The sequence below is a fragment of the Berghia stephanieae genome, chromosome 2 (genome assembly GCF_034508935.2).
Source record: "Berghia stephanieae isolate SIO BIC M18660-M18661 chromosome 2, UCSD_Bste_1.3, whole genome shotgun sequence".
Lineage (NCBI taxonomy): Eukaryota > Metazoa > Mollusca > Gastropoda > Nudibranchia > Aeolidiidae > Berghia > Berghia stephanieae.
The window spans coordinates 22,514,333-22,529,332 of NC_088361.1; the positions used below are offsets into that span (position 1 = coordinate 22,514,333).

At 39.2% G+C, this 15,000-nt stretch overlaps 2 protein-coding genes across 2 annotated transcripts in view; one reads left to right on the top strand and one right to left on the bottom strand.

Moving 5' to 3' along the window:
• LOC144964525 (uncharacterized) overlaps positions 1-4,255 on the bottom strand; it is a 9,410-nt gene extending 5,155 nt beyond the window's left edge. The window contains exon 1 of the mRNA XM_078898931.1: positions 4,165-4,255. The gene's annotated coding sequence lies outside the window, so the exon portion shown is untranslated. The remainder of the gene's footprint in view (positions 1-4,164) is intronic.
• A 10,205-nt stretch (positions 4,256-14,460) lies between these two features.
• Positions 14,461-15,000, top strand: part of LOC144966743 (uncharacterized) — a gene marked incomplete in the record, with an annotated part of 22,128 nt that continues 21,588 nt past the window's right edge. The window contains 1 exon segment of the mRNA XM_078903517.1: positions 14,461-14,582.

Below are 15,000 nucleotides of genomic sequence, written 5' to 3' on the forward strand. Positions count from 1 at the left end.
AAGTGTGTCAAAGCAACTGCAGAAAAGCATTTACCAATAGCTCAAATAAACAGCAAAAAGGAATGGATGACAAATGAAATTCTAAACCTATTTGAAGAAAGACGAAAATGCAACAGAGGGTCTGCAGAATACCAAACATTGAACAACCACATTAAATCCAAATGCATCGAGGCACACGAGAACTATCTAGACTGGAAATGCTGCGAAATCGAAAGAGAATACAAACCCAACCCCCAACAAGCTCACCAAAGAATAAAAGAACTATCAGGGAAAAGGAAAAGCAAAGCAGCAGGAAGTTGTATCCAAAACAAACAAGGGGAACTGCTATTTGAAGAACAACATATAGAAAGCCGATGGGTAGAATACATAGGCGAACTGTACAATGATCCAAATAGAAATGAACCACCACTGAAATTCAAAGAACCATTAAGCGGACCAAACATCACCAAAAGTGAAATTGAACATGCCATGGAACGAATGAGGGATGGTAAAGCAACAGGCCCTGATGAAATATCTGTAGAGGTATTAAAAAGCCTAGGAGATCTGGCAATTGATGAACTTCACATATTATTCAACAATATATACAATACTGGGAAAATTCCAGAAGATCTCTGTAACTCTATTTTCATAGCAATACCAAAGAAAGCAGGTGCAGTCAGATGCGAAAATTTTAGAACTATAAGTTTAATAAGCCACATCAACAAAATACTGTTGCGTATAATTATCAACAGGCTAAGGAATAAGATTAACCCGAAATCGCAGAAGAACAATATGGATTCCAACCTGACAGAGGGACAAGGAACGCAATATACCTCCTCCGTGTTTTAAGTGAAAGAGCTATACAGGTTCAGACCCCACTATACCTCTGTTTTGTCGACTACAAAAAAGCTTTTGATAGAGTATGCCACGAAGAAATACTAAAACAACTGCACTCCATTGGCGCTGATGAGAAAGACCTCAGACTCATGCAAACATTATACTACACCCAGCAGGCATCTATCAAAATCGGAAACTCTACAGGAAATTCCATTCCTATTAAGAAAGGAGTCCGTCAAGGGTGTGTTGCCTCACCAGATCTGTTTAATCTATACCAAGAAACAATCATGAGGGGCATAAATAATATGGAGGGAATAAAAGTGGGAGGTCACAACATAAATAATATAAGATACGCAGACGATACGGTACTCATTGCAACATCAGAAATCCAACTTCAAAAGATTGTTGACAAAGTGGTAGTAGATAGTGAAGCCAAGGGAATGGAAGTGAATATCACCAAAACGGAATGCATGGTAATACAGAAAAACCCCGAAAACAACAACACCTGCAATATAACGATTCACGGCGAGCAACTTACCAACGTAGAAAGTTTTAAATACCTAGGTTCAATAGTGACAACAGATGGAAGATGTAACCGAGACATACGAGCAAGAATAACTCAAGCCAAACAGGCCTTCATGGACCTGGGAAACATTTTGAAAAACAAACAGATGTCGTTCGGGATTAGATTCCGAGTCTTGAAGTGCTACGTGTGGCCAATCTTGTTATACGGATGCGAAAGCTGGACTACAAATGCAGAAACACAAAAGAACATTGAAGCTTTTGAAATGTGGTGCTTGAGAAGGATGCAGAGAATATCGTATACTGCACACAAAACGAACGAAGAAGTGCTAAAACAAACATACCAACAAAGGAAACTAATGCCCTTAATAGTGGATCGACAACTATCCTTTTTCGGACACATAGTAAGGAAAGATAAGAATGAATACCTGGCAAGTTGTGGAAAAATACCTGGTAAACGCGCCCGGGGAGACAAAGAAAAACACTCATAGACCAACTGAAGGGCTTCACCAGCCTAACAATCCAAGAGCTGTTTGAAAAGGCAAGAGACAGGGAGGAATGGAGAGAGATAATTCATGCAGTATCCGAAGCCTGGACCAGGCATGGAACCTAGAAGAAGAAGAAGTAGTAGTAGTAGTAGTAGTAGTAGTAGTAGTAGTAGTAGTAGTAGTAGTATTAGTAGTAGTAGTAGTAGTAGTAGTAGTAGTAGTAGTAGCAGCAGCAGCAGTAGTAGTAGTAGTAGTAGTAGTAGTAGTAGTAGTAGAAGTAGTGGCAGTGATGGTAGTAGTAGTAGTAGTAGTAGTAGTAGTAGTAGTAGTAGTAGTAGTAGTAGTAGTAGTATTAGTAGTAGTAGCAGTAGTAGTAGTATTAGTGGTAGTAGTAGTAGTAGTAGTAGTAGTAGTAGTAGTAGTAGTAGTAGTAGTAGTAGTAGTAGTAGTAGTAGTAGTGGTGGTGGTGGTGGTGGGAGTAGTGGTGGTGGTGGTGGTGACGGTAGTGGTAGTGATTATCGCAAGTAGTAGTCGAAAACGGGCTTGAATACGCGACTTGTTCTATAGAGATTTTAAAGTTAAAATGGTCAGAAATGTGACATTTTAATCTGTGTCAGTTTGAGAAATGACATTTATTAATTTCCTCAATAAAACATCAAATCTCACTACAAGTCTGACATTTTTTATGATAAATTGAATGTTCTAATGTCTACATCATCCTGACATAATACCGTTTGGAGTCCATGGGTCACATCTTTGCGTTTATATTATTTATCTACTTAATTGAGAAAAGGTGTGTGTGTGTGTGGGGGGGGGGGGGGGGGGGGGGGGGGGGCTGTGGAAGGTTTATGAATAACAATGGATTGTGATGTGTGGATGTGTGTTGAAACTGGTGCAGGAATTGTGATAAAACCCCACTATTTTATAGATGTCCACACAGAAGTGTGCAAATTTGTGTGCACTGGGCAGCGTGGCTCAGTGCTACGGTCTTTGTTTCGTACCCAAAAGTTACCGAGTTCAATCACCCGCGCCGCTGCCCTGTGTGGCTTTGAGCAAGTCACCTCGCCCTAGCTCACTTTGCGGCGCTGCTCTGCGGCTGACGTCTGGGTTATTCCGGTCTTCCCTTGGAATAGACCCTAAAGACAAATTTCCCCTTGGGGATGAATAAAGGGAATTTTATTTTATTTATTTATTTATATTTTCAGGTCTGCTAACCGAACGTAGAAATGGTCTGAGAACTTGACGTAATACTCTTCAACAGTCGTAACGTCACTTCCTTCCTACTGACGCATGGTAACTTAATAACACTGGCTCTAAACTATCGGTACAATGGCGGACGCCCGTATGAAATATTTCTCCGGCGAGCATAAAAGCGTATCCAAAGGGAAAAAACACATAAATTTGATCATGTTTTGACTTTTACACATTCTGATCACAAGACATATGAAAATTTCTTGCCAGCATGAAAAATAAAAAGTAATGATTTTCTTTGTTTAGAACCAAGATGGCCGCCGTCGGCGTGACATCAGACTATTGAATCGTATTATGGGCCTGATTAAACATTGTTGTCATGGTCGATATTTAGCGTTGGTTTGAGACTATTTCCAACACAAAAATTAAATAAGAACGTAACAATTTGGGGCAACAAATATGTAAATGAGTATACGTCAGTCCATACCGACGTGTATGGATTTACAGGTCAGGTAACCCAATTTGTTATGGTCCCCTTGTTGTAATGGAAATACTCTCAAACCGACGAAGAACACTGTCCATGACAACAATGTTGAATCAAGCCCATAATTGCGTCAGGTTCGCAGACCATTTTACTGCGTTCGATTAGAAGATCTGCAAATATGTATAGATAGTATGCAGATGACGTCACTCAGGCCTTTGTTATTGTTTTTGCCATCCGCGTTTGTGAGTTGTTCTCACGAAACTGTATTAACCAGACTATAAACGTTCATGGTTACACGGAGTTTGTGTGTTGGTCCGTTATACTTCCGAATGGCAATGTTGTGAACTCCTTGGCCAAGCGCATTCTATCTATACATAGGTCGACATAGAGACGTGCCCATATTCGCAGGTCTGCTAACCAAACGCAATTATGGGCTTTATTTTACACTGTAGTAATGGACACTATTTTCCGTTGGTTCTAGAATATTTCCATGACAACAATGAGCCCCTAATGATGTGGGTTATCATACTTGCAAACAAGAACATGTCGATTCACACCAATCCAATTTTATTGCATAAAATAATTGTAGAATAAATTTTGACTTATATTACTATGCTCTCAAGAACAGTTTATCAAAATTTAGATTTCACGACAAGATCTTACCTGAACACGAGAATGAATACAAATCACCAAAGTATATGAAACTGTCACTGAATTTGAAATTCTAAATAATATTTTAATCGTTATTTAACGATTTGTATATAATTGAGATACCTTGTATTTCTAGATAGGATATAAAAATATATTTTTATATCAATGAATTTCTATTTTAATATGTTCAAAACTGATTCCAGTCACAGAGCGAAAGAGAATAATTGAATTGTTTATGACAATAAAATCGTTAAGAAATTCATTAACAAAACATAAAATATGCATCCAATGTACAAATCCCAGGCGAAATGTAGGCGAATATCAAAAGACACATGATAATTGCCAAAGCCCTGGGATCTGTGATATTTATAGACATGGCTTAACCGGACACCAGGTCTTACTGGTAAGCTGGGAATAATTTATGTACCAGTGACAGATCGTGATGGAGTCAAACCGCCGCCCTGTGGAACGCCTGACACAAACATGGGAACACTTTCTCATTTTTGTCCTCTATTTGTTACAGTGTTATGATATCAATGCTTAAACTTAACCCTCTCTCCCCCCAAATAAACAGAAAAACAAAAATAAACTAACAAAACAAACAAACAAGCGAACAAAAAACAAAAACAAAACAAAACTAACAAGAAAAAAAACAAACAAAAAAAAAACAAAACAAACAAACAAGCGAACAAAAAACCAAAACAAAACTAACAAGAAACCCCCCCCCCCCAAAAAAAAAAAAAAAAAAAAAAACCAAACCAAAAACAAACCAAAAAAAAAAAAAATAAAATAAAAAAAGACTTCACAGTAAGGAATTTGGATATAACTTTCAAAATATCTTTTTGTCCACGATTTTTGTTATGCGTTTAGGTAAAATACTCACAACATTCACCAGCCGGATATGACGTACCAACGTATACATAAATTACGTGTAACCTTGAATATCTAAAGTCTGATCGATACAATTTAGTGAGAACCACTCATAAAAATGGCTGGCTAAACTAAAAACAATAACACAGAGCTGAGTGACGTCAATTTCGTTCTTTCTATAAAATTGAAATGTACTGAAACAGAACTTGATGGAATGATTCACGAATCCCAGGTTTGAACATTTTTTTTGTTGTTGTTGCCAAAATGAGGGTCATTTAAATCGATCGACATTTGAAGGACGAGTTTTCTGGTCAAATTTTTAAATACGAGTTGGGTTGTTTTTCCCCAGAGTACGACAGTTTACTGATGCATATCTTTAATAGCCTTGTCAAGCGCTTTGAGTACGTTTAGTGGATATTGCACTTTATCAAAATGAAAAAAAGTAGTTCTTCTGAGCCATAAGACCGATGGAGTTGGAGTTTATCCCGGTTTCTGTAGCGTGAAACGGACAGGAGCAATTACTCGCTACCCTTTGGTTAAGACGCTAGTCTATCGCATAGTACTTTCCGTCAGATATAATAGACCCAGAAACTGCTGGGTGGACACAGAGGGGCAGGAATAAAAATCTCGACTGCACCGGGATCGACCTCGGTCCCTTTGCGTGTGAAGCGAGTGCTCTACCAACTGAGCTATCGGGACGCCCTTCTCCCCCCCCCCCCCCCCCCCCTTTTATGAAAGTTCAAGTCAAATGCGCCCCACCGTGCCCAAAACGGTATTATGTCGGGATTAAGCTCATGTCAAAAAAGTGACTTTAAAGTGAAACTAGTCAGAAATTTGACATTTTAATCTGTATCACTTTAAAAGAAATGACATTTATTATTTTCCTCAATAAAACATCAAATCTTACTACAAGTCTGGTATTTTTGACGATAATTGAATTTTCTAACATCCACAACATCCCGAGATACTACCGTTTGGAAGCGACGGGTTATATATGATTGGTATAGAGGACCTGCTGTCTACTTTAACTTTAAAAAAAAAAATCGTATATTTAGGGGGTGTGGACTAGTAGTATGACACTCGCTTTCGGATCGGAAGGTCCGGGGTTCGAGCCTCGCGCTCGGCGCATAGTTGAGTATTTGGAAAAGGCTCTTTACTCACATTCTCTCACCGTACTCAGGTGTAAAATGAGTACCTGGCCGTTAACAGCGTTGTCTTTGTCCGAAAAATTGTATTATCGCCTAACAGGCGGCATGTCCCGTCCTACATGTTAAATGTTGTTGTTGACCAGGGACCCCTTGTAAAGCGCTTTGAGCACATTTAGTGGATATTGCGCTATACAAAGCTCAATTTTGTTTTATTTTTTTATGTCGTAAAAAAAGAATTATAATATTATCGTCTAACAGGCGTCATGTCTCGTTCTACATGTTATCCGCTGCTGTTGGTTAGTGACCCTTTGTTATTGTTTTTAGCCATCCATTTACATAATTAGTTCTAATTAAATCCCATCAATCAGGCTATGACCGTTTGAGGCTACACATGATTTAGTGTGTTGGTAAACTACTTTTAAATCCGGCTGGTGGATGTTGTGAGTATTTTAACTAAACGCATAGCATCACAATACAAACTGGTAGGAATCACGTGTCTGTCTCTTTGTACGATGACAAATGATGACGTGACAAGTCCAGGAGACGAACGGCTACTGGTATGCGAAAAAACATTACATCGGTGACCATTTCCGTACAGGTAACATTTATAAGCATAATAATTAGACATGATGAAAGGTGGAAAAATCGTGGAACGTATTTAGACCGAATGACATGAAGAGAGGGGCAGCGTTGCTCAGCGGTAAGGTCTTTGCACTGCGGCTGACGCCTGGATTATTCCAGTATTCCCTTGGAATATACCCTAAAGACAAATTTCCCCTATGGGATGAATAAAAGGAATTTTATTTATTGATTGATTGATTTATCGTTACTTTTAAGGAAATAGGACAGGTAACTCCAGCACTCTACATAGAATGTAATCAAAAATTTGGCCAGATAACTCTTCCTTCAAATTATATCGATCGATTTAAATCACCCTCACTTTGGCAATGATTTTCAAACCTGGGACTTTGTGAAGTCCCAGGTTTGAGAGTTTTTGCCAGGATGGAGTGATTTAAAACGATCGATATTTGAAGGACGAACTTTCTAGCTAATTTTTTTAAATTCGAGTTTTTCCAGAATACGGCGGTTAATTGGCTAAAGAGAGCGTGTGACATTGTTTGGGTCAAATCCGTGATGAAGCAAGGAAAAGAGGCTACAAAAAAGCTTAACTAAAATAATAACAATAGTTAAATAGAATAGAAGTAATTATCGAAAACAGATAATGTGGACGTTTCGGATTTCCCCGTTGTTAATAAAGCACGATGAATGAAACACTAAAGACGTCTCATTGCATTCGTCTTGTAACAATAACAATAGCAAAAAATATATTGTTTTTGTCATTGGCTGATGAAGTGATTTGAGCCCGAAACAATCCATGGTTGATCTTTTGTTGTTATATTCATTTTTGTTCATTAGCTTCTTCTTCTTCTTCATTGGGCATATCCCGCGTTAAGCAGGGTTGCCATAATGAATGTCACATCTCCATGCATCTCGGTTCATAGCATCATCTTCCTCCAGGCCCAGTTCTTTCATATCGTCTTTTACCTTATCCAACCATCTAGTCTTTGGGCGACCCTTTTCCCTATTTCCGCCAATAGGATTCAATAGTCTTATGTCACGTCCGCCCAGCAACGAGCAGCTTGGTTCTAAACAAAGAAAATCGGTACATTTTATTCTTCATGATGGCCAGAACTTTTTCATATGTCATATGATCAGAATGTATAATAGTCAAAACATGATCAGATGTATAATGCTTTTCTCCTCTAGATACACTTTTATGCTCGTCGGAGAAGTATTTCATCAGGGCGTCCGTCATTGTTCCGAAAGTTTAGAACCAGTTACTAAGTTACTATGCGTTATTAATGAGGGAAGTGACGTCACGATTGTTGAAGCCTTTTGTATATCCATTTTTAATCATTGGCCTGCTAATGTTTCAAAACTGCGCATTTCAGAATGGGTAATGATGATTTCGAATTGTTTTGTTACAATTGGTCACGATTTTCTGTTCATGGCCCGGATACGACATACCACAAACACGACCCTAGAAATACCAGGAATGAGTGGTCAAGTCCTGTCATGTGATTTAATCCGTTAGCTGTTGTATTCTGGATAAATACGTATTTAAACATTTGGCCAGAAAACTCGTCCTTCAAATATCGCTCCATGTAAAATACCCTCATCTTGGTTAAAAATTCTCAAACCTGGGACTTCGCGAAGTCTTTCTCCACCATCACCACCTTACTCCTCCTCCTCCTCCTCCTCCTCCTCCTCCTCCTCCTCCTCCTCCTCCTCCTCCTCCTCCTCCTCCTCCTCCTCCTCATATTCTTCCTTTTCCTCCTCCACTTTTCCCGTCTACAAAACTGTAATTGAGTGTTTGGATCTTATTTAGATCTGATGAAAATACTTTGGGATCAACCAGAGTTTTATTTCAAAGCCGTGACCCTCGTGTGATAGTGAAGTGGCTTGGTCACTCGGCCATCTCACACTCAGACAGTCAAACACAACAAAACCTGGAGCTAGAGCATTTATATAGCGCAATATCCAGTAAACGTTTCACGAGGGGAACCAAACAAACAGCAACACCTAAAATGAAAGTCGAGACATGACGCCTGTTAGGCGATGTTACATTGTTTTTCGACAGAGACAACTCAGTTAACGGTTAGTTACTCATTTTACACCTAAGTACGGTGAGAGAATGTGAATAAAGAGCCTTTTCCAAGGACTCAACTTTGCGCTACTCAGAGCTCTTAATCCTTTTACAATCCACAGCCACAGGCAAGGTAGAGGTAGACGTGGACTTTTCCGCAGGTCTGATAATCCAAAACTGTATAGTCTCAATGTTATAATGGAAATACTATCAAACCAACGTAAAATGTTACAATATTTTTTAAACAAGCCCATAATTGTGTTCGATTCTCAGACCTGGTAATATATATATACATTGGTCGTGGTATATCATTTCGTTTAATTAGGCAAGTCATACTATATTATAAACACAATTCTCAATATCAATAAGATAAGTCCAATTAACTACTACGTCACAGCGGAAAAAGTCATGATGTAGGATGACAAATGTGACGTCATCATTATTATGTTCAACATCAATCAAGCATGACCCCCCCCCCCCACCTCTCCCATCTCTTCCTCCGCCATGCTTTATGGCAATGCTGAAAGTATTTTGTAGGAATGCATGAATGAATGAATGTAGTACGTATGTGGTAGTTTTCATTCCTTCTAATGGTCTGTCTGTCATCGCATCATAAATGTATATTACTGCATAATGCATACCACTGCCGTAAATACCATTCATAACACGACAAAAAACCGTAAGAGCCAACGTAAACAAATTATAAGAAAAACGAGCTATTTATATTTATATAACGGGAATCCCCGTTTCACGGATGCACAATGCTATCTGGGTCATGAAGTTCTACCAATAGATAGAATGCACTTGGCCAAGGAGTTCACAACATTGCCATCCGGAAGTATAACGGACCAACACACAAACTCTGTGTAACCATGAACTTTTATAGTCTGGTTAATACAGTTTAGTGAGAACAACTCACAAACGCGGATGGCAAAAACAATAACAAAGGCCTGAGTGACGTCATCTGCATACTATCTATACAAACTTGGGCTTGAGCTTGAACTTTTATATAGCGCAATATCCACTGAACGTGCTCAAGGCGCTTTACAAAGGATCATTGACCAACAGCAACACGTAAAATATAGAACGAGACATGACGCCTGTCAGGCGATAATACATTTTTTCCTGACAGTGACAACGCTGTTAACGAACAGGTACTCATGTTACATCTGAGTACGGTGGAGAATATGAGTAAAGAGCCTTTTCCAAGGACTCAACTATGCGCGGAAGAGGGTTTACAGTTTGACGTCATTTTTTTAGGTTTGTGCACCGCCTAGTGAGTTGTCGTTAGTAGAGCTCAAGGAAACAAGTGATTCAATTGGTTGACCTATTGAATACAACTCACGATTTGTTTTCTTTTGTGGCCAAAGACTTGTCTTTCAACGTCATTTTTTGGTTAGTGTCGGGCTGTAAGTTAGCTCAAGCTCCGCTCTGGGCGGGGCAAAACTGAATCCTTGGAAAATAATCTTTACTCACATTATCTCACTATACTCAAGTGTAAAATGAGTAGCTTGCCATTAACAACTTTGTTTCTGTCGAAAAAAAATTGTAATATCGCCTAACAGGCGTCATGTCTAGTTCTATATATTATGTTAAGAGAACGCTGTTAACGGCTGGTACTCACGTGGGTATACGGGGAGCGAAATGGAGTCAAGAGCCTATAGATAGAATGCGCTTGGCCAAGGAGTTCACAACATTGCCATCCGGAAGTATAACGGCCCAACACACAAACTCTGTGTTACCATGAACTTTTATAGTCTGGTTAATACAGTTTAGTGAGAACAACTCACAAACGCGGATGGCAAAAACAATAACAAAGGCCTGAGTGACGTCATATGCATACAATCTATTCCAAGGACTCAAATATCCGCCTCTCAGAACGGGACTCGAACCTAGAACAGATCCGAAAGTTCTAGAACACATAGCCGCACTTTCTAATTTAATTTGTCAATTTAAAAAAAAAACAATTTTAGTGAACAATATTATATATATATATATATATATATATATATATATATATATATATATATATATATATATATATATATATATAAATCTTAAGAACTTTTTTGTTTTCAAGTATGACTTTCCATTCATACTTTGAACCATATTAGAACAGAAAATCGTTATCGTGTTAGAAATATCAAATTAAAAAATCGATTCGAATACGGTAGTTGATAACAGTTCAAAGTTCATGAAATAAACGGGGTGTGATATTGAATTATATCAGACATGGAATCTCCTTCGTCTAATAAAAGTACTGATCAGATAAAAGGTGACACGTGACCGATGGATGGATGACGTAGTACGCAAATAGTTTTAGACTGATATAATGTTTTCATAATAATATCACCCATAGATAAAACTTCTTCTTCTTCTTCTTCTTCTTCTTCTTCTTCTTCTTCTTCTTCTTCTTCTTCTTCTTCTTCTTCTCCTCGCCCTACCCCTCCTCCTCCTCTTCCTCCTCCTCCTCCTCACCCCTCCTCCTCCTCCTCCTCCTCCTTTTCTTCTGCTTCCTCCTCCTCCTCCTCCTCTTTGACTTCTTCTTCTTCTTCTTCTTCTTCTTCTTCTTCTTCTTCTTCTTCTTCTTCTTCTTCTTCTTCTTCTTCTTTTTCTTCTTCTTCTTCTTCTTCTTCTTCTTCTTCTTCTTCTTCTTCTTCTTCTTCTTCTTCTTCTTCTTCTTCTTCTTCTTCTTCTTCTTCTTCTTCTTCTTCTTTTCATTTCCTTTCCGTCCTCCTCCGTCTCCTTCCGTTCCTTCACTTTTTCTTCTACCGCTTCCCCTTACCTCCTCCTGTCCCGCTTTTTTATCCATCTTTTCATCCCCCTCCTCCTCCATTTTACCTAAAACATCATACTCATCCAACAAAAAAAAAAAAAAAAAGATTTTTCAAACAGATTAGCAACGAGTTTATTCTATATTTTGTTCAGGAAACTGAGCTCTGCGACACAGTGTCGAGTTTTTATAGCTATAACTAACTATAACAAAATGAAATCAGAATAAGAAAACTGTTGGCTGCATCGTAATGAATGTGACGGTTTTTCTATGGGTGGTAAGGGGAGGAGAGGATTAATCGAAATTGGATTCTGTGGTCACGTGGTATGGCACTTGCCTTCGGATCGGAATGTCCTGGCTTCGAGTCCCGCTGTGAGCGGTGCGTAGCGCTTAACTCTCTTTTTCTCTCTCACCGTACTCATGTGTAAAATGAATACCTGACGATTAACAACGTTGTCTCTATCAGAAAAAAAATTGTAATATCGCCTAACAGGCGTCATGTCTCGTTCTACGTGTTACGTGTTGCTGTTGGGACCCTTTGTAAAGCGCTTTGAGCACGTTTTCCGCTTTACAAGGGATCACTGGCCAACAGCAACATTTATCATGTAGTCCTGTTAGGCGATATTACAACTTTTTCGGACAGAGACAACGCTGTTAACGGTCAGGTACTCATCTAACACCTGAGTACGGTGAGAGAATATGAGTAAAGTGTCTTTTCAAAGAACTCAACTATGCGCCGAGGGAGGCTCGAACCCAGGACTTTCCGATCCGAAAGGGAGTATCATACCACAAGACCACATAGCCGTACTTATATATATATATATATATATATATATATATATATATATATATATATATATATATATATATATATATATATATAATTTAGGATATAAAACTAAAACTTGGTCAGCGGCCATATCGTGTACTTAGCCCGCTTTAATAATCTGGCAATGAATTAAAAAAAAAAAACCCACATCAACCCAAACCAAAACAACCAAGGATTGTAACAACATGTTTTTTTTTTGTAGTTGTCATGATAATTTGGAATTCATGATTCCGAATCGTGACTGATGGAAAACAGACACATCATATTATTATTATTACGTTGAGAAGCCGGTCATTGAAGGAAAGAACAGCCATAAAACACAATCAACTGCTTCAGGACTATTTACTGTGTCATTGAAAGCAATAAGAAAGATGTTGTACTCGTAGTTTTATATCACAAAATGGTGTGGAATATTTTTAACCAATCAGCTCTTGAAAAATATTGATTTTGTATTTTCAACACGATGTCTTCCCCGCCCATTTTCACGTCAACAACCAATCGTGTCCCTTCAGAGATTCCCAGGCACCTCTTGAACTTCTAAGCCCCGCCCATTCCAAATTCAAAAAAATCTGCGCACGCGTCATCGGGCTTCGATACTCACTTCATGCTCATAATTTAGACTCACGACCACTCACACACTCACTCACCGATTACAACTCACACACACTCACTAACCGATTACAACTCACTCACTCACGATTTCACTACTCACGATCGACGTATGGACGGACGTACGGTCGGTCGTACGGGTGGACAGATGAAGGGACTTGGGGGGGGGGGGGAAGGCTTGATCTCCGATGCCTTTCAATGTCCTCTTTTCATCATCTTCGCACGTGCCCAAACTTCAACCGTTTTCCCTCTCATCAGGGGCTTCTCTGACTTTCCAACACAAATAGATGAGGGGGAAGTATCGAAAGCGAGGAATCTCAGGGAATTTACAACGGCTTCTCTCATCTCTAACCAATCATCTCTCTAGAATTGCCTTTTATCCCCCCCCCCCCCCCCCCCCCCCCCCCCCCCCCCCCCCCCCCAGTATCACCACGGTCCTCGAAACTCCTTACCCCTTCTATTTCCAGTTCACCAGCATCTATTCCTTTTCTCTACCTCCTCCGTCAATCAACAAACTTGGAATGTTCGTCTTTCGTAGAATTCATTCATTCATTCAGATCCCAGACTTGTTTCAACGATGCGTCTTCTTATCTTGACTTGTCTTCTCGTTCTTTTCAAAGACACACAATAGGAATTAAATTAATCCATCAACAACTCCGACTGTGAATACTTATCTTAAAACGTCGCCATTTCATCCTGAGCCCTCTTTGCAGCATTCACACAGGAATGAGTGTTAGAGTAAACACCTCGTTGAGACGAGACTAGTTTGAATTATCCGAGTGATTTCCCATTGCATTTTAGATTATTTTATTGCTTTTCAAGTCGAGGAGAGTTCTTACAGTGAATGCAAAATATAGTTTTATTTTCAAGAAAATAAATCCGAAAATTATCCAGGAAAGAAGGAGGTATTCTATACGTAATATCTAAATATTAAATAAAGCTGAATGTTTTTTTATTCACGGGCAGTCTTCTATCAGACAAAGAGTAAAACGGATTAGAATAATAATAATAATATATAAAAAAGGCTGTCAATTCAACGTCGACGAGACGAGTTTACGATTCTTTATTCTCGTTTGATCATTATTTTCTATACCAGTTCTTCTCCACGGATAAACAAAATCGAGACTTGATTTTGGCAGATGAAACCTTACAGATTGTCAGGCAAATGGACGCCCGCGTGTGCCTTGCACGGAATTGGGGCGAGATGCTGCTGAAGAAGAATTAGAAGGAGGGAGACGTAAAAGTAGACGGAGGAAGGAAACGGTGTTGGAGGTGGAGAAGAAGGAGGAGGAGGAGGAGGAGGAGGTTGATTTGGAAAAAGAAAGGAAGAATAAGAGGAAGACATTGACAAGACCCAACAGAAGGCGTCCAGTTACACCGAGGACGTTGGTAGAACAAACATACCACGGACTATTTAAAAGACAGAAGCTGTTCAAACGCAGCACCATGACCACGAGATTTCAGTTTTTAACTTGTGCTCCTTCAATCACTTGGATTTATCGCTTCAACTGCATCACCGGTCTCGACCATAATATCGTACTCAATACTACAAAGGTAGGGGATTTCATTGTTGTTGTTTTTTTAAATTTGTGGAGTATAAACTTTGTTGGTTGTCACCATCATCGTTGTTGTGGTCGTCATTATTTTCAACATCATCGTCGTCATCATCATCGTCGTCGTCGTCATAATCATCATCATCGTCGTCATCATCATCATCATCATCATCATCATCATCATCATCATCGTCGTCGTCGTCGTCATCATCATCATCATCATCGTCGTCGTCGTCATCATCATCATCATCACATCGTCGTCGTCGTCATCATCATCATCATCATCATCATCAGCTTCACCACCACTATTACCACCATCACCACCATCACCATCACCACCACTACCACAATCACCGCCACCACCAACACCACCACCACCACCACCACCATCATCATCACATCATCATCATCATCATCAT